At 41.1% G+C, this 20,919-nt stretch overlaps 1 protein-coding gene and 1 long non-coding RNA gene across 4 annotated transcripts in view; one reads left to right on the top strand and one right to left on the bottom strand.

Moving 5' to 3' along the window:
- The window catches only part of KCNB2 (potassium voltage-gated channel subfamily B member 2), a 177,232-nt gene that overhangs the window by 141,419 nt on the left and 14,894 nt on the right, over positions 1-20,919 (top strand). The gene's annotated exons all lie outside the window — the stretch shown is intronic.
- Positions 2,455-20,919, bottom strand: part of LOC143844687 (uncharacterized) — a 32,625-nt gene continuing 14,160 nt past the window's right edge. Inside the window, exons 2-6 of one of the 3 annotated variants that reach the window (XR_013234095.1) lie at positions 19,422-19,493; positions 17,437-17,497; positions 13,946-14,001; positions 3,901-3,968; positions 2,455-3,257 (exon numbers count right to left, since the gene is read on the bottom strand). This is a non-coding gene — a long non-coding RNA (uncharacterized LOC143844687). Of the gene's footprint in view, positions 3,258-3,900; positions 3,969-7,922; positions 8,454-10,514; positions 10,960-13,945; positions 14,002-17,436; positions 17,498-19,421; positions 19,494-20,919 lie in introns of those variants that run through there. The other 2 variants (XR_013234094.1, XR_013234093.1) reach the window with 2 other exon arrangements.

The raw sequence follows: 20,919 nt of genomic DNA, 5'->3' as shown, positions 1-20,919 counted from the left end.
AGTCCACACTCCTAACCACTACACCAAACTGGTTTAAAGGAAGAGAAGCAAATAAAAATGATACAGTAGTTGTCCTTAACAAATAAATATGGAGATTGGTACAGTGTAGTGTCATGGAATGTGTTTTCTTATGCTGCTTAGTTTGGATATGAATTGTAGAATCTTGGTCCAGGTGGCTGTGGTGGCTGTCAGCAGCCTTGGGAAACTCCAGGGATATCAGTCCCCCCAATCTGCAGCACTGAAATTGCCACACCATCCAGCATCCAGCAGAGTCATATAATTGTGAAGAATAAGATGCCAGTTTCAGTACAAAGCAATATAAACCATGTGAGGAATCTCAGCACTACAACTCAGTACTTAAACCTAGTTGGAACCTAGGGTTGACTGCTCTAAGTTGGCAAATTCTTAGAGATTTGAGGGTGGAGCTTGGGTGGTGTAGGATTTGGGGGGAGGAACGGACCTTAAGGGGGTATAATGCCATAGACTCCACCTGACATAGCAGCCATTTTCTGAGCATTTTCTGTTATTCTTTGTATGTCTAGACTATGGAGAAAATGACAGTATTTGAATGAATAAATTAAGCATATAGAAATCACTGTTGGAATGAACCTCATTGAAGAATTAACTATTGCTTTTAAAGAAAGATGAAAAAGGATTTGCTAGTAATGGTATTAAGGAGGAAAGTAATTCTGGCAACAATTTCACTATGCAAATAAATGTTTTAAAAGTAATTCACACTTAGCTAGTTATTAGAACTAGTTATTACAGCTGCAGAATGTATAATCATTCTGTCATTTAAACTGACCTTTGTTACCTTCAGCAATCCAAAAAGGTATGACTTAGAGTAGTTTCTTGAAAGCAATAATCATGCCTGGTTGTTTTTTGGAAAACATTGTATTCTTTGTGATATACTATAATCTGGTCAATAGAAGGATGGTATAAAACACGTAAAATATTTGAGTGGTAAGAATCATAAACACATCAAACTCTTGTTCTAAACAACAGGAAACATTTCCTCTTTTTACAGAATACAGAAAACTTTAGCATATGATTTACCAGTGAAGACATATATCGAGAAGGGGTGGGGATCTGCAAGGTAGTCAAGTGGAGGACATGTAAGGGTAATTGTAATAGCGTTTCTATAAATAGCACAGCTTGTGTGTTCACTCTTAGCACTTTATTCTTTCCTTGGGCTAGATGTCAAACCATCTGATGTATCTCCAAGTGCATTTTAGAACAAAATCAATTTTTATAGCTTTATTAGATTATCACACAATCAAATGGTATATAGGCCCGAGACCACCCAAGTAAATATCAGTATGGATGTAAATAAAGTCTGGCCATTTCTAAATAGTTGATTTCTGTGTGCTCATATATATTTCTAATATTTGGTGTAGTGGTTTGGTGTAGTGGTTAGGAGTGCGGACTTCTAATCTGGCATGCCAGGTTCGATTCTGCGCTCCCCCACATGCAACCAGCTGGGTGACCTTGGGCTCGCCATGGCACTGATAAAACAGTTCTGACCTGGCAGTGATATCAGGGCTCTCTCAGCCTCACCCACCTCACAGGGTGTCTGTTGTGGGGAGAGGAATGGGAAGGCGACTGTAAGCCGCTTTGAGCCTCCTTCGGGTAGGGAAAAGCGGCATATAAGAACCAACTCTTCTTCTTCTTCTAATATAATACAACACAAACAAATAATAGACAATATAATAATAATAAAAAGTAATAATAACAATAATAATGATGATGATGATGATTGCTGTTGTTTAAGAGACCTAATGTGGTATAGTGGTTAACAGTGCTGGATTAGGGTTCAGACCCCATACCTGCGGTGGAACTTCAGTGGGTGATCTTGGGCCAGTCACACATACTCTGTCTAACCTACCTCACAGTATTGTTGTGAGGGTAAAGTGAAGGAAAGGAGAATGTAAGCTGGGTTCCTGCTGGAGACAAAGGAAGAGTTTAAAAGAATTAAATAAATAAGTGAATTAGTGTTGATTTTCCCAAACTCCGGTGATGTTTCTGCTGTGTCATGTGTACCATTAAGGAGACTTCTCGTTACCATTTGGATGGTGCCTGAGGTCTTGATCAGGGGTAGTCAAACTGCGGCCCTCCAGATGTCCATGGACTACAATTCCCATGAGCCCCCTGCCAGCATTCGCTGGCAGGGGCTCCTGGGAATTGTAGTCCATGGACATCTGGAGGGCCGCAGTTTGACTACCCCTGGTCTTGATGAACAGGGAAGTAAGATGACTTGATAGTCTACAAACACATATAGCAGTCTATAGGAACCTACTTGTCTTCCAGTTGCGAGTACAATTGGTCCATGATGAGTGATGAGACTCGTATGTGTGGTTGGCATAGTTTTTCTTGGCACAAGGCAAGTTTTAAAAAGACTTCATTGCCAGTATTAGATTGGTGCTGCAAAACTTCTGTTTACTTTGGCTGCAACAGACTTAGGGGTCTACCTATCTGAAAGAAGGCTGCAGCTGAGTTAGTAGCCTTCTGGAATGAAGAATTAATAGTGAAGAATTAATACTCTGAAAGTTATCAAAGATTTTATTTCTTGGCTTTATAACTGAGCTCGGTGCCTTCATTCATTATCCCAGCAGAAGACCATCCGTCTTGATTCTTGGTTTTATAAACAAACACCAAAACTTGCTGCTTCTGGGAATTTATAAATACACAAAAGCAAAGCACAGGTTCTTACTGAAGTCAAAGGGACTATTCCCAGAAAATTACATTCTCAAACAAAATCGGATGACATTAGTAAGTAGTAAACAAAGCATGTGGCTGTTGACAAAAAGCTGACTTCATTCTAGTTATAGTAGTAATTCAAGAACAGCAGCAGTTGAACTCAGCTAACTTGTAACTTCTTTTCATTTGCAAAGGTATTGACTAAGATACTGCAGCATGTAGGGATATTTAGTTTGAGAACAGCGTTGGAACATGTGTTTTTGAAAACCACAAGCTATTTCACTTCAGACTAAAAAAAAATAGGTACATCAATTAGATAAGATACATGAACAATAAACCACATTTACAAGATAAGATCTAATGTAAAATAGGAACATATCCCAAAACGCACAGCCCTAATAGATCACATTAACAGATGCATGAATATGCAATACAGTTGCTGGAGTGCTAAGTATTAATTAATCGAATACATAAAAAGCTCTCATTCCATCTAGGCTTCAGGGCCTTCTTTGGCTAGCTCAACGTTTCTTGATCCAAATTTCAGGTAGCCATTTTGGCTTCTAGGTGGAAAACAAAGCTAAAAATTACATGACATAATACATTTATTAAAAATTACATGACATAATACATATTAATACTGTCTAAAAGTGCTTTTTTTTATTGGAGATATAATTTAGGGCAGTGGTCCTCAACCTTTTTATCACCGGGGACCGGTCAATGCTTGACAATTTTACTGAGGCCTGGGGAGTGGGTAGTCTTTTGCCGAGGGATGTCGCCGCTGCCTGAGCCCCTGCTCCGCTTGCTTTCCCACTGGTGCCCTTGACTTCCCGCCGTCCACAAGGGGGTGCTGCCAGCAGCAGCTGCACAGTGCCACACCAAGGAGGAGCCCCAGCCGTGGCGGCCACTGGAGAGCACCAAAGGTGAGCCAGCAGCAGAATGGCAGGGCAGCCCCCGAGGCAGCAGCCAGGGAGGAGGAGGAGGAGGAGCCGTGGCCCGATACCGAAGAGGAAAATGTCAGCCCAAGCCCAAACATTTTCTGTTCATCTTTTTCCACATTTTGTAGAGATCCAGAGCTGGTGTAAATCATCACAGTACCACCAGTCTAGAGGAAGCTGATTTACTCTAGTAATCTATCAGTACCATATAATATATAATGTATATTCCTTCTTGATGGCACACTAAAATGGTATGTCAGATGCCTACCTTTCAAAACTGCAAAGTGCTTATTTCCAAACAGCACTCCTTGACAACACCTGGGATTTCATTTATATCTGGAAATAGTGATGGAACAAATCTGGCATTATTTCATTGCAAAGTGAAATAGGATCCATGGTGTAGATTTGGTATCATAAGCCCCTCCAATGTGTAGCTAGCCCTAGGAACCTCAAGCAAGACAAATGGAGGTTGGGGAGGATTATGGATCAGTGGTAGGGCATCTGTTTGGCATACAGAAGGTCTCAGGTTCCATTCCTGGCATCTCCAGTTCAAGGATCAGGTGGTAATGTGAAAGATCTCTATGTGAGACCCTGGAGAGCCACTGCCAGTCTGAGTAAACAATACTCAGAATAAATACTGTATTTTGTGACCTCCGATTCATATGGACAATATAATCCAGAATAGTGCCACAATATATATTCTATCTGGGCATCCCAATTACACAAATTAGGTGACCTCTCTGTCTCCCTGGTTGACTGGGGAACATCAGAAAGCTCTTGTGCCCTCTTTTACAAATCCAATGTCTACACAGCCTGTAGATTAAGTGCATTTGAAAAGAAATGTTCTTGTGTACAGTTAAAATGTAACAGCAGCTCCAGATGCTTGAATCTGTCTTCCAACATGTGATTGCAGGGTGGGGGAGGAACAGAATGGATATTACAATGCCAAAATCAGCCTTTAGTTGTCATGGTGATTTGTTTTCTTTGCTTTACAACTGAAGCCCGCTACTTATTCTTTATCCTGCCCATTTTCTCCTGTTCTCGTACTGCACACTGCTGGAAACCTTTTGCCCCCCTTTTGTTCTCCCTAGCTGGGTTTCTTTTATTCTCAACACTGTGAGTCTCCTGTACATCTTTGCCTGTTTATTCACGCTCCTTTACTTTCTGTCTGCTAAAGATATTTTGTAATGCTTCTGATTGGTCTCTAGCTTTCTATCTGCTGCTTTCTTTTTCTCTCCTGTAGCACACATTGACATTCTGCAAATTTCTATTTCAATTTTTAAAATAATAAAACCTGCCCCAGACCCTTCGTTCTGTGAATCATGGAATAACTGCAGTTTTGTAGTGCAGGCAAACTGTCTTCAAAGTCAACAGAGAGATTTGAAAATATATAACAGCAATTGCTTTTTCAGAGGAGATTTTTTAAAGAACAAGTAAACAAACCTGCACATATCAGTAATGAATAGCTAAGATACAAAGTTAGACATATACAGTGGTTCATTTCTGACAGTGTTCTAATCCAGCAAATCTACCACTAAGACTTCAGATGATAAATTCCCTGTCATGAGATAATTGGTATCCGTTTAGAAATTTAGGCCTTAAAAAAGGATTTCATGAACGCTGACAAATTTTGTGTATAAATTTAAGCAATACTTGATTTAAAATGTCTTGGAGTCCACCACATACTACATCTTTAGGCATAAAGAGTGTAAACATTTGAATACAATGAACAAGGATGTGTATCTTTCGGGGACACTTATCAGGGGGGCAGGATTGGCTGTGGATTCCTGCTTAGTGCAAATTCAATGACATACCCAAGTTTGTAGTCATACAATGTCTGAATTGGTTAACTAAGACCTCCCCCTCTTAAAAGAACTTCCTAAGAATAACTATTAGAATGAAGATAAAGAAGAGCAGACATAAAAACAGTCTAAACTTTTTCTAGACAGTTCCATTCACTGGAGTTTCAAATGATGATAAGGAAAAAAGCAGAGCCTATCCTAAAATATTTCTGGTATTTAGAACTCTGTTTTTCCTTTAAAAATGTGTAATTGGGGTGTTGGGTTATTCATTGAAAAATTTCCACAAGCTTCAAATTCAGGCTGATACACTATAGCAGCCTTTCTTGACCTTTTTACTATTCAGAAACCCCTGAAATATTCTTCAGGCTTCATGAAACCCTGGAAGTGATGTCAGCATGCCATACCTCAATGCCACGCCCCCAAGAGTCACATGTCTCCAGAAGAGACATCACCTAGGCACTCCCACCAGATGTAACATCAAGCTTCAATGCCCTCCACCTCCCCCCACCCCCACCTCCAATGCTAGAAAACCCAGCATCCTAATCTGCTGGGCTGGCAACAGGGTTGGGGCAGGCATCTGCCGCTCCATCACTGCCCGCCATACCCACAATGCAGTTAAGTTAAAATGAGAATACTTACCACCATAGACTCCAGTAGCTACAAGCCTCTTTAACAAGCCTCAGCCAGCAAGGATTTTTATGCTGGGAGGCCCTCCCTTTTCCACCCCTTTCAGGCCCATCATTGGCCATTTTGGGAGGGGGGTCAATATAACAATATATGGTCAAATCACCAAATCATTTCTTTGAAAATATATTTAAAATAAATTAACTTCCAGTCTATTGGGAAAACTCTTCCATGGCCATCAAGAAGCCCCAGGTTTTCACTAAACATCTGTTGACAAAGTTTGCACTATAGCAAGGAAATTAATAGTAGGAACTAATTATAGACAGCATTGCAGGTGAAAACCAGCATCTAGGAGATGGATCTGAGATAAATGTGTTGGCAGAACCAACAAATACCAGTAGTTGTTGAGGAAGAAAGGCTGAAGGAATGCAGGTAGGTTTGGAGACATAAGGAAGAAGTGTGAGGGAGTCAGTTACACTCCAAGCTAGAGAGACTATAAAAAGTATTATTTAACATTTTATCTTGGGCTGCCAGGTACTCTCTGGCACCTGGCGGCAGGTCATGCAAGCCATTTTTACTATAGAGTTTTTGCCCAAATTTCAGAGCATCATTGGTGACATGATGATATCAATTCTGATGTGCATCAGAAGTGACATCACGGCATGACTGGCGATATAGGCTGATGCTTAGTTTTCCTACAAGTTTCCTGCTGGACAGCTGATCAGCACCAAGAGGAGAGGCAATGGGGAATATAGTAAAACTCCTAAACTCTAAACCATTGCTACTAAGCCAGGTGACCTCAAACGGTAGCTCACCAGCTGATGCAGTTTGTGAAGCTCCTATAAGATTCAAGAAAAAAACTGCTCTAGGCTTTTTTTAGTGTTTCATTCCATAGATTTTCATCGTCCTGCCTAATTTACTTCAGTTCAGTTCAAACTTTATTACAGTTGTTCCGACCAAGTTGGGCCTAATTTACTTTTCCTATTCCATGTTCAGTTTCTAGGACAGAATAAAACTTGGCAACATGTCAATGGGGACAAAATACGCCAAGATATGTTTCAGTATTCAGAAATCACTTAGAAAATGTTGTGACTTCTATATTAAAACACACTGAACAAGCTAAAATAAAATAGGTAGAACTGAAATAACTTGTTCACAGTACTTTCATATGATTATTTTGTGTTTTCATATCTTGAGGATACCACCCAATAACAAACTTCAGTCCTTACCAGAAGACCATTAGCAGCAGATGAAACAGTGAGACTAGTCTCCCTCTCTGTTGTCCACCAACCCACTGAGGGCCAGCAGTGGAATTGTTTTTACCATAGAGGTTTGTCTAAATCCTAGAACATCATGCCAAGGTCACACCAGCAATACTTCTGAGTATTGGCAGGAAGTGACACTGCACCCCCATGTTACCTCCTCCTTCTCCCACTAGTTTCCAGCCTAGCACTGACAACCCTAAGCCCAAAGGAGCTAGAGAAAGAAAACACAAGTCAAGCAGCAAGATGTGTACCATAATGAGGAATAAGCCAAGGATCAAAGCCATGGAGGAATCTTTTCCACCACCAAGTGACCTCACCTTTCTGCCCTGTTGCTTTTTGTAGCTTGCATGCAGGAGGCATGAGCCTCTTGTGGCGCAGAGTGGTAAGGCAGTGACATGCTGTCTGAAGCTGTCTGCCCATGAGGTTGGGAGTTCGATCCCAGCAGCCGGCTCAAGGTTGACTCAGCCTTCCATCCTTCCGAGGTCGGTAAAATGAGTACCCAGCTTGCTGGGGGGTAAGCGGTAATGACTGGGGAAGGCACTGGCAAACCACCCCGTATTGAGTCTGCCATGAAAACGCTAGAGGGCGTCACCCCAAGGGTCAGACATGACTCGGTGCTTGCACAGGGGATACCTTTACCTTTACCTTTACCTTATGCAGGAGGCACCTTTTCTTTTTAACAGCCATGTCTATCAGTTGAAGGCCATGTCTGGATCATAGCACAGGAACAGTGGACCCACATAAGGGACCTGGATCGTGGGTTGAAGACTACTGCTATAAAGTCAGATGCACATCCTATAAGCCCGTTACCTTCTAAAAGGCAGTGATCTTGTTGAATCCCTACATGTTCCCTATGATTAATTCAAGGTTTATTTTCATTCACATTCTTTTCTAAGGAACTGATCTCCTGTATTTTTGTTTCCCCCCCCCCTCCAATTTCTAGGGTTGTTAAAAGTTTTGTATTGCAAGAAAATCAGACACAGACATTCTATTTTGAGGCAGTACGGCAGCTTCACGCTTGGCTCCACAGATTTAAATAGCACTCCATTGATGCTCGCCAGCAGCTGACGATTCTTCCAAACAACAGAGTGTTATAATCATTGAAGGACGGTGAACCACAGTTAACGGCACTGTGAAAACAAACGAAATTAACCTTGCCATAATTTAACATTCCTTCCATATGTGTAGTCCATGAATACTATAATACTATAATTCCAAGCATCATATAACCTTCTCTATCCATTTCTGTTTTCAGTTTAAAGCCCACTGAGTTATTATAATGTGATTGCTTTGGCTAATTGATCACCATGAATTGAAATCCTCTTCCTTTTGTTGCTTCCTAGCAACTGTCATTCAGAGGAACATTGCCTCTGAAGGCAGAAGGCTCCCTTTAGCCACTGTGGTTTAGGGTTGTGTGCAGCAGTGTCCGAATCGGCCATTCAGCCAACACAGCCAGCGCTGCACCATGGGGGGGGGAGGTATGGGCACCGGTGCATAACTCAGCGCAGACACACAGGCACGGACGCGCCTGCATTTGTGCACCAAGTTACGCACCCGCGCCTACCCTCCTCCCCATGGTGCAGCGGTGGCTGCATCGGCCGAATGGTCAATTTAGACACCTCCACACACAACCCTACGTGTGTTTCACGGTAGGGTTGCCAGGTGATTCTTAGAGATATCCAGCTGCTACAGTAGATCTCCAGATGACCAAAATCAGTTCCCTGGAAAAATGACTATTTGGGGGGAGTGGATCCTATGGCGGTATACTCTTTCATGAATGCTGAGTTACAAATATGCGACAGATTCAGGTGGGTAGCTGTGTTGGTCTGAAGCAGCAGAACAAAGTTCGAGTCCGGTGGCACCTTTAAGACCAACAAAGTTTTATTCGAGACTAGTTTCAAAGCCCATTTCTAAAAATGGGCCTTGAAAGGGGAGAAGGGGGAAGGGGAAAGGAGAGAGGAGGACCCTCGGGCGTGGCAGCTTACCTGGTTGTCCGGGCAGGTCCAGAGCTTGCAGAGTTCGGGGCGCTGGGCAGGAGCGCAGGCCGCTCCAGACAGCGGCGGAGGCGCGCGCAGCCTTCTTGCGGGGCGCGGCCTCATTAGCCTGATGACGGCGTGCGGCTCGCTCTGCAGCCGGGGGACATTTCTGAATGGGCTACCTGAGTCACCCGGCAGCTTGTCGACGCAGTTTGGTTTGTCCGCGGCAGCGGCAAGGCAGGGCCGGCTTGGGCCGGCTTTTCCAATTAGCTCTCCGGAGGCTCGGCGCACGCCCCACGCTCGGCCTTGCCACTTCCTGGCAGCGGAGCGCCTTTGCAAAGGGGCAATTTTGTCAATGGAGTCCCCCCCCCCCGAGAAGGACTCGCTCGGGCTTTCCGCTTCCTGGCAGCGGAGCGCCGGCTTGGCGTGGCTTTTCCAAGCAGCTCCGCGGAGGCTCGGCTCACGACCCTTGCTCGGCCTTGCCACTTCCTGGCAGCAGAGCGCCTTTGCAGAGGGGCAATTTTGTCAATGGAGTCCCCTCCCCTCCCGAGAAAGACTCGCTCGGGCTTTCCGCTTCCTGGCAGCGGAGCGCCGGCTCGGCGTGGCTTTTCCAAGCAGCTCCGCGGAGGCTCGGCTCACGCCCCTCGCTCGGCCTTGCCGCTTCCTGGCAGCGGAGCGCCTTTGCAGAGGGGCAATTTTGTCAATGGAGTCCACCCCTGAAAAGGACTCGCTCGGGCAGCGGCCTGATGCGGTGAGAGGCGCTTCGCGCCTCTCGCTGCGTCAGGCCGCTGGGCAGGGAGCCCCTGGCAGCCGCGCTGTGTGCGGCTGCTAGGGGCTCCCTTGCGGCCAGCCTGACACATTGGAGGCGCTTTGCGCCTCCGACGCACCAGGCCAGCGGCAAAGGGAGCAACTGCGAGCCGCGCTGTCTGCAGCTCGCCATTGCTGGGGCTGGGAATCGGAGGGACCAATCCGCAGGCGCTGTGCACCTGCCGATTGGTCCCTTCGATTGTCTGTCCAGAGGAAAGGTCCAATCCGGACCCTTCCTCATCACGGACACATCCCGCCCTAGAACCCCATAGCCTTTTATTTAGTCCGTGGCGCCCGCGGCGCCATGGGCAGTTTAAAGATATGAGCTTCTGTGTGTATGCACGCTTCTTCAAGTACAAAGAACTACGAAGAAGAAGTATTCCTGCACACAAAAGCTTATACCATGAATACAATTTTGCTGATCGTAACAGTGCCACTGGATTCAAACTTAGATATGCCACAGTTCATCCCAAAGCTCTGCTAAACCAAAACTCACAACACTTCTTTATAAATAAGCTAGTCAGACCATCCCGGTTTTAAGGGGGTTGCTCCAGCTTTAGCAATTCATTCCAACTATGACAGAATCATACATTAGTTCCAGAACAGAGTTATTTATTTAACCTTTGTGGAGAAAGGAGTTCGGAAAGTGTATCTTATTTTTAGATGAAGGCTAAGCAAATAACTATATCAGGCCTCAAAATATATAAATGAAATGAGGGATAACAAATCAATAGAAGTGTGCTGACCCGTGTGCTGAAAATACCAGTGATACAAAACCAGTGATACAAATACATAAGAGGAGATAAGACGCTTCTGCCTCATTTGGAAAGATCATCAGGCCTTTCAACTGCATCTATGCAAAGAATGAAAAATAGTTCTTATGTGCTTTAATAGTGCCAAAACCTTTTTCTGCTAGGTATTTAGCTTTTTTTTTAGTTTATTTCACACTGATGACACCATGACCATCATAATTGATAGCCAAATGCAAAAAAGAAAAGTCCAGTAGCAGTGGGATACCAGAACCCGCTGAAATCCTGCTTATATCTAAGAACAATTTATAAACAACATTCTTATCTGGGATACTGCTTTGTGTCTAGAGATTGCTCCCCCAAATCAAGTTGCTTTTGAAATAAACTTTCTACTAATAAATGTCTACAGATGTTGCATTGTGATTTTCTAAATTATTTGCACTTTCTTCACACATATGCATTGCAGCATTCCATGTACACATTAAATATCCTAAGGATTTTTTAAACTTTTGCCTAATACTGACTTGGAGTATATGTGTAGAAAAATAAAGATGATATGATTCTGAGAAAATAATATCAGTCACACTACCTACCCTTCCATATTTTCATAATATGCCACAAAATACCCCATTGTTTCAGGGAGCAGTATGTAAGCTCAGCTCTTTCCCTGCTGAATAATTTTCTTATTACACTGAACACCATAGTAGTATGTCCGTATTAGCTCTTAAAACATAAGTCCAACTGAGATTAGAAAATGATCATTAGATAACAATTTTCATACAGTGAAAAATATTGGAGATAGTGCAAGGTAAACCACAGGAAATTTGTAGCAACCTCTGGCAATGCTAAAAGCCAATATTGAGCCATTTATGTCTTACAATTATGTGTAGTCCCCTGAGAGGACTGAACAATACCCTTTCCCTGAATATTCTAATGTCTCTAGCAGAGACATCTAGGAAAACAGACATGAATTCTTCTTAGATTAAAAAGGAAAGGAAGAAGCCATCAGAAAAGGAAATGGTTTATCTAGGAATTTGAAATTTATGTTTCCCAGAGTCAAACACAGTGGGTTGGCTCCACAATAAAATTTTCCAACATCAGAACAGAGTTTTCTTGCCTCCTTTCTCCCATTGCAGCCCACTGAATTACATGAGTATAGTTTGCATTGGGAAGAGGAAAATGGAAATAGTTGCCAGTTTAATCTTGCTCTAACCCACCGTCTCCACATCAGAATAAAAATTCATGTCTGCTATGTATAAGAAGCATATATGGGGGAAGGAGAGTTAAACATTCTCTGTCATTGCCAGCCCTTAACCTCTGTTGAGCAATAATGTTGGTATCAATACAGAAGAGAATGAGTAAAGATAAGTTATGCAGTGGTTGGAACATTTAGCACTCCTGCCAAGGATGCCCTTTGGCTATTGCAATCTGTTGGAATTGCAATCAGCAAGTAAATTGGTGAAGTCAACCCTGAAGGGTTATTGATAAACTGTTTAGCTGCTCAACTGTACCTATATGCTCAGTAGTGACACCAAATGGTGACTGGGGGATTGCAACCATGAGGAATGGAATTTTACAAGCACATGGCTGGTAGATACCTTTGTATAAGGTGGGCCAATGCCCACTTCCTCTTTCTTCAGGAAGAGAAGGATCTTGGCTTGAGAAGAACTCTCAGCTCTTTCTGTTTGCTGATGTGTAGGCATGTAGTGTTTTCTTTGTAACTACTTTCTAAACCTTTGTGCACTGCTCCAGTAAGGAGACTGAAGCAGATGAATATTATATATTTATGTGTAATCTTTCTAGTAGAGATTATTCCTTATAAATCACTGTTTGTTTAGATCTGTGCCTCTTCCACAAAAATTATCCTATAACTGCAAACTCTGCTACTCTGCAGTTCTATTTTTCTGGAGGGAACTAGGACCGAGTCTAGTCCAAAAGTCCCAACACAATCACATCCTTCCACTGCCAGGTTTATATACGGGAGGGGAAAATTCATGTTTAATCAGATGGGTATAAAACCGATGGGTATAAAACCAATTTGGCCTTTAGAACGTGAAAGAATTTGCTACACATGCTGTGTATTAATCATATTTTCTACTTCAGTACATCTTAATGTTTCCTTCATCTTTTAATTATAAGGCTTCAGAATGACTAAGTTTTAAAAAATGCTTTTAGAAGCTTTCCTGTTTGATCCTTTTGTCATCATCTGACTATATAGCTAATGAGCTGCAAAGTTTAATCAACAGGGCATTGAATATATAGCAGCCAGCTTTGTGTGACCTCTGGGTATGGGAATTCAACAAACACTAACTCAAGGTCCCTGTCTGAATTATTACAAACTGTTCTCATAAGCTGACAGATAAAACTAGAAGTTATGGTGAAGTCATATCTTTGGTGAAGGCTGCCTGGAAGCACAATGTGGGAATAACAAAAAGGATTTTTACGACTCATTTTGTCTCACAAGATTATTAGGAGGTAATTTTAATTGGTGGCTTTTAATTGATGTCTTTACGAAATTGGACTGCATGGTGATCTAGAAAATTCTAGGTCTCAAAATTCTGCTTTTTTAAGTGTACATGTTTCTGAGTTTAAGCGGTGGATGCAAAGGGTTGACTCCTACGAATCATTAATGGAGGAAGATCATTCTCCCATTTCCTTTCACCCTCTTGTGCACTTTGAAAAGTTCTTCCTGAAGACTGGAACAACTCTCTCTCCTTTCCTCTTCTCCCAATCAGATTCACTCCCAGTATAAGAACTGAGCGTGAAGTCAAGAAGCCACAAGCTACAAACTCTACTCAGAGACTGCTTTGTCCTAACTGTGAGATCCCCTTGACTTTGTAAATGGTGGGGACAGACCCAGAATTCAACAAATGACTGTTGCTCCATCAGACATTATTCGAGCCATAGGTGAAGTCATAAAACAAGTGCAAACATGGATGACAACACAATTAATCCATATTGCCCTACATTTAAAGACAGTTAGAGTAATCAGTGTCAAACTAGGTACAGGGAATATCCGAATCCCCACTTGCCCATGTAATTTTGCTGGGTGACCTGTGGGCCAAATCACAGTCTTTCAGCTTAACCTACCTCATGGAGTTCTTGCGAGAATCAAATGGTGGGACCGTATACACCACTCTGAGCTCCTTGAAGGAAAAGAAAGTTTAAAAATGTTTTAATTGGATAGATGAATTAGGGCAGTGATATGTTTGATGTTGTACAAATTGCATTTGTAAGACGGCCTCCCCCCCCCCCAATCCCACAGGCAAGAAGGGGAAGGAAAGAAAAGCTTTATGTAGATGAGGTAAAGACAGGCTATTGATACAGTGGGTCCGAGGGAGAAATTTGAAGGGAATAAATTTCTACAGAATGATGATGTTTGGGCTATAGGGTACAGGTAAAGAACTGGTAAGAAGAGAGAGGAGGCAACAGAGAAAATATAGTCCAGATAACCTAAAATGTAAAAATAAGTTGTGAGGGTTTGAAGCTGGCAACGAATCAGTGAAAGTGAAAGGGGGTTGTTGTCATAGCAACAGAAGAATAAAATGACCATAGACACGCTTCAACAAATGCATATCTTCCATTGGATCAATGTACAGCAAGGACTGTGGTCCTGTATGGCATGGTGGACACATTAATAAAAGCACATTGGCAGCCAAATTACAGATACGCAAAACATGTTTCATGTGTATATATTCAATATAATGGTCCTTAAATAAGGCATTTTGAATTACCCGTGAGAAAAGATATGGCAAGGAAGGAAGCCAATAAAGAGTCGTTGAAAGATGAGTAGATAGACAACAGTTTCTACTGCACAAAGAAAAGAGAGATTCTGGTGAAAAGGAAGAAGTGGGTTGGCATAGTGTTTTTGTACTGAATTTACAAAGGTGGCAAAACAGTGGAAATGTATCGTTTTTTCACATATCCTGCTCAACGACAGCACTGAAACCTGTTGCAGACAAAAATAAGTTCCTCTTGATTGAACATGAAATGCAGCTTTTGCTGAATATGCATTCAGTATATATTCGCTGATTGCAGTTTTGTCATTGCAAGGAGACCTTAACAGGGCTTGTGACTACTTGGATGATAAGACAGAGACATCTACTGGTTAAAATGTTGAAACTTCTTTGGGTCTAAAACAATTGTGCCTATGAGATCATTTTTAGTGAAATATATATACTTTGTGTTGACAGACACAAAATAATTCTAGCACGTTTAAATCATATGCAACAATGCTTAGACGTTCAGCTGAAACAACCAACAAAACTGCATAGTTTTCAAAGAGAGCAGCATTAGGACTTGACTTAAAAGTAAAAAATGTTTAGATGATGTGTGCAAATTATACACAAAGTATGCCACAACAAGACTAACTGGTACAGGTTGTTTCATTTAACGTATATACCTTGACATACTGTGTGTGTGTGTGTATCTTGGCATACTTTCTGCACACCGTGTACATGTACGCACACAAACACATGTTTAAAACTATTGTATATTGATGTCAGAATTATACTACTTGCAAAGACTTCATAAGTGAATGCAAGGTAGACAATTACCAGATTCAGTGTGTCATGCAAACTCTTGTAATGCCGTGTCAGTTTCAGTCATAGGGCGACAGAAAACCCGTGCAGTGTATGAAGCATTGATCATAGCATGATGCCCAGTCAGACCACAATTCATCTGGTTTTCTTTTTCCTCCTTTAAGATGGAAAAAATCAAAACCTCAAGTTTTTCAGTTCCAAGAAGAAACTGTAGGGTAGCTACAGGAAGACAGACATGCATGCTCCTCCCAAATCAACTATGGGAAGTAGGCTTGTTGCCACATGCTTTTAAAGAGCTCCCCCCCTTTCTTTGTGGACTCATGTTGTAGCATTACAAAGCAGCTCATTATGGAAATGGAAGGTAAGGAGAACAGGGAAAAGTTGTTGGGGGTGCGGAGGACGGCAGCAAAGAAAGCAAGAATAGGGATACTCCCAGTAGTTACCTGTACTACTTGCTGTTGCAGCCATAGTGTGGAGTGGCATGGGTTCACACTTGCATTGTAGATGCAATCTAGCATGTCAGGATAAAGGGTTCTAGCCTCAACTTCTCCCCAAAATGCTAATTTTCTAGGATGGTCTCATTCAAGCAGTCTGAAGTTTTGCAAGCATTCTTAGTTAGTGTCCCAAATGGCTAAGACATATCCCTCAGTTTGTGAATATAACATACATATTTCTGAGAGACAGAAAATTGCAAATGTTTCATATTTAAAGAATTATATTCTCTTTTTTTCACTTCTGTGACATTGTGTCTTCAGCCATTTCTTTGGCAGTTGTCCCCTATGTACTTTTCAAATGCAACCATGGAAATTAAGTATTGGCAGTATCTTTAATTATTGCAACCTTTCTTATCTTATTATATAAGTGTTGACTTGCGTTTTTTAAAATGTTGCACCGCAGAGCACCAAAGACTTTGATGGTGCTGTATAATAAATCATAAATGATTATAAATAATTATCTCCAGGTTTCTTTGTAGTTCTGCATGCTCCACAACAAGATCAGCATCAAAAGCACCACCGTAGTTAAGCAACATTATTGTTCATCAGACCTCAAGCTGCAGAAACTTGAAAGTTGGCACCGATCCCATGGAATGGAGAATTTGAAGCCAGCCTCAGTATTGTCAAACAGAGAAGGTAGAAAATCAGCATAATATCTGCCAGGAAAATCATTATCTAGCTACCATACTTTAAAATGTACCTGGATGAGGAAATCTGCTTGACAGATAATGGATGCTGTTCATCTGAATATTATTCTAATGTATTACTTCAGTTTTAACAATATGTAGAGATTATATCAATGAATGATGATTTAAACTGAACAGGAAATGGAAAATAAAAGAGGAATCAAACTGGGAGGGATGTCTAACAAATGCAAAGCAGCGTCAGTTGATGCAGTGGCTGGTTTGGATAAGCCACGTTTATGCTGCAGGGGCTTTTGGACCATATTGCAATGTATGCTAGAGGCTGTTTCAAGTGCCAAGTTCTAGATTTCCACCCAGTACATTTGATTAAGTAAATCAATTTTGGTAATAATCCAATAATTGTTTCCGGATGTTGACGTCCCAAGTTTAAGTCCCTGTTGTTCTGCGAAGGTGGCTAGATAATTTTTGGTCCAGTCACTTTTTCTTAGTGAAGCTATTTATGAATTCCTTGAAGGCAGGTCAGGATAAAAATTAAGTAACAAGTGAGACAGGATCACCATCAAGAACTCTAAATTATTCTAGTTTATTATTATTTCACCAAAGGACCAGCTACAGCTAATTTACTACCATTTGCAAAAGTTGAACATATAAAATTCCATATTTATGTATGGAAGTCAAACATGTAAAATTCCATATTTATATTATCTTGGTAACAAGCTATATTGCAAACTACAGAAAGAAATAAACAGACTTCCTATTGGTTAGGACTGCCTTACTTATTCTGCCCTTTTAACAGTACAGGATAATATATTCCAGAGCAGTTCTGCACATTGAAAAAAATAGCGTTATGCCAGCAAAATGGCGTAACGTTAAAAAATAATGTGCCTCCAACCATTCCTCACCTTCTGGCTCTCTCGCTTTCATCTGCCGCCTTCTCATGCTTCTTAGCACTCTGCATTCCTGCTTGAAATGGTGGAAGAAAGCAATGCGTTTTACATGCAACTCTGCTCTGCCTGTCAATTAACCCAGGCAGCCAATCCCCTTTCTCCAGAGAGCCAGTTTGGTGTAGTGGTTAGGAGTGCGGACTTCTAATCTAGCATGCCAGGTTCGATTCTGCGCTCCCCCACATGCAACCAGCTGGGTGACCTTGGGATCGCCACGGCTCTGATAAAACTGTTCTGACCGAGCAGTGATATCAGGGCTCTCTCAGCCTCACCCACCCCACAGGGTGTCTGTTGTGGGGAGAGGAATGGGAAGGCGACTGTAAGGCGCTTTGAACTTCCTTCGGGTAGGGAAAAGCGGCATATAAGAACCAACTCTTCTTCTTCTTCTTCTTCTTCTCCATGTTTTAAAGGGCCTGTGATGGCAGCTAATTTTTTTAAGTAAAACTTCTTCATTGAAACACCTATGCATCTAATCATAGATGCATAGTACTTTTTATAATGCCATCCCTTATGGAATCACGAATCTTTTAAATCTTTTAAAAATTAATCTCGTTCCCAATTTTTTTGGGGGGGACTTTAGAGAGGCATGCTTTATGTTTGAACTGGAGGGGATTTTTTTTACTATGCCTACATGATTTAATGCCTATTCGTTACTCCAGGCAGTTTGCTTTTTTAAAAAACCCATCCCCGGGAGAAGGCAGAGAGAGGCAGGTGCGGGATCGGGAATTGGAGGTGGAAATAGTGCTACTTTGGATCCACACATTTCCTTAGTGTGTGGCTTGGTGGTTGCTTTCCTGTAGCTCATGCTTTTTAGGCTGTAGAATCCACTTTATACAATTCCCAAGCTAGGACTTTAAAATGTAACTACTGGTTTGTTGCTTGGACACTGGATGTTGGCGACATCATGCAAAACGCCAAAAATATGGTGTCTGCATAAGTTGAGTATTTCACTATATTTATTGAGGTGCAGAATGGCCCCCGGTATTTTTTTTTCCTTTAAAAATACTTTGAGGCCAAAATTATATAAATGCATGCTGTGACTAGGATATTGCACTATGTATATTCCTGGGTAGTATGATCAGCACTACATTTGTGGACAGCTCAACAAACTTCCAGTTTAATTTAAGCAACTTTTCAAACTACATAAAATACCATGACTATTCTGGGTGTTTGCAGCCTTTTTAGGCAAAAATTGTTTAAGAATCAATAAAGCAACAAAACAACAGCTGTCTTTGTTTAATTTGTCAAATAATTCTATTCTGACATCATATAAAAATCTCTGTAACGTTATTAATATTTTCCCATATTTTGAAGTTAGGCAAATTCAAGAATGAATCTTCAAAGCAAGATTGCATCCCTTCTCATGCATTAGGCATATTTTTTCGTCTAAATTGTTTAGATAGCATTGTCTGTGATTAAGTGAAAATTATGGTGGTCTAATTAGATTTACAGACTTTCATTTCCAAACGACTTTTTAAAAGTTGATGTTTCTTTACTAATTAATGCTTCTTACCTGTGACGCTTTTAACTTTCTAATTTTCTGTTCCCAGTGTGATGTTCAACATCGTAGCCTATCTCAAAGCAAATTGAAGCCAATAGATATCCCCCATAGTATTTAGCAGGCTTTAGTTCAGTCCCCCAGTTGCTCACTTAGAATATTTCTCTGACTCTTAGTTTTCTTTGTTGTAGTCTTCCATTGATCATGGCTATTGATTTTCTGCTTCTTATTCTTTAACAAAATTACTTAAAACATTGGCTGAATTTATATTTCACTATAGTGTAAATGATGGATGGCTAATAATATTTATAATCTGTCATATTCAAATGAAATAGCTAGGTAAAGATATACATTTTATGTTTGCTTGTAAAAATACGTAAATAGGCCTTGATGAAATTAACCAAAAATGTAAAAATTTTAAATATCAATAGAAGTGTTTGAATACCAAATCAGGTTCAGCCATCTTGTTCAGCAGTTATATCAGGGCTCTCTCAGCCTCACCTCTCTCACAGGGTGTCTGTTGTGGGGAGAGGAAAGGGAAGGTGAATGTAAGCCACTTTGATATTCCTTTGGGTAGAGAAAAATAGCATATAAGAACCAACTATGAGATCAACTATGCCTTATTACAGGAATACACATACTCCATTAGAAAAGTCTGACTGGTGGAAACCTGCCTAAGGGCTTTCTTGACAGCTGCTGCTTAGAACTTGGTGGACAATTGCTTCTCTTGAGGTCTTCAGTAATACAATGCGTTGTTCTCCTTTCTGGTGGGGAAAGTGTCATCAAGTCACAGGTGACTTACAGAGACCCATTCCCATAGGGGTTTCAAAGCAAGAGACATTTAGAGGTGGCTATATAGCAACCTTCTGTCAGGTTTGATAGAAAACCCTGTCATAAATTAGCCTGAGTTTCTCCATGACAGTTATATTGCTTGGTGCCTGGGAGCCCCAGGTCCTATATCATGCATGTTAGTTAAAAGTGAAACTATGTTATTATAGCCATTATCTCTGAATGTACTTTTCTGTGAGGCCTCTCGGCTGGGTCTGGTTCTGCTAACCATAACATCTTATCTCAGCTTGAAGACAGCCAAGGACATGTGAAAGTAACACTGTTTTTAATTGCATTTGTCTCCTCTTTCTTCCTCCCCTCACTTGGGAACTTTCAAGTTTTGGGCGGGAGAATTGTATTGATAAGGAGAAGCAAATCTGTCCTCAGGCAGATTTGACTTCTCTAGTCTAGGTGTATGAAGTCCTTCTCATTAAACTTTCTATTTCTAAGAAATTGTTTGTGAGTCCTTGCAACATCTGACACCTTCCTTTGTAAAACAACCGTGGACTTCCTTGGTGGTCTCCTATCTAAATACTGACCATGGTCAACCTCTTTTAGCTTCTGAGATCTGTTGAGATCAGGTTAGCCTGGACCATCCAGACCAGTGTATTTTTTATTATATGTAGATGATCTTTATTATTTAAACCTATCCCTAATGTTTTTAAGTTTTGGGCTTCTATATTTAACTGGTGGTATGGTTTTTAATATTTTAAGCCACCTATTACTTATTTTTGGTATAACTATTCTGATAATAAATGACATTTGCAGAGGAGAGAAAGGGAGATCAGTTTGAAGACACAATGGGTGAAACTGAAGCAGAAGTATAACATGAAAACTCAGTTTTAGTTATTCATACATGCAAGTTATCTTGTGCCATTCAAAAACAGATGAATATACATGTGTCATGAGGGCAATGCTAAAGTTTGGATGTCAGACAGAGCAGAAGTTCTTACACCTTTGGATTTTAAGCTTTTTGGAACAGAGGCTTGTCTTTTTTATATTATCCATTCTTCTAAAATATTTTTCCATTGGATGAAAGAGGCCCTCCCTGAGATGAATTTTGTAATGCAAGGCTTACTTCATCTAATGAAAGATTCTTCACTTAGGAGAAAGGG

This window comes from Paroedura picta, chromosome 9, assembly GCF_049243985.1.
Source record: "Paroedura picta isolate Pp20150507F chromosome 9, Ppicta_v3.0, whole genome shotgun sequence".
NCBI classification, from domain to species: Eukaryota; Metazoa; Chordata; class Lepidosauria; order Squamata; family Gekkonidae; genus Paroedura; species Paroedura picta.
Note: the sequence above shows the minus strand (reverse complement) of the source record. Positions and strands in the feature narration are given on the sequence as shown.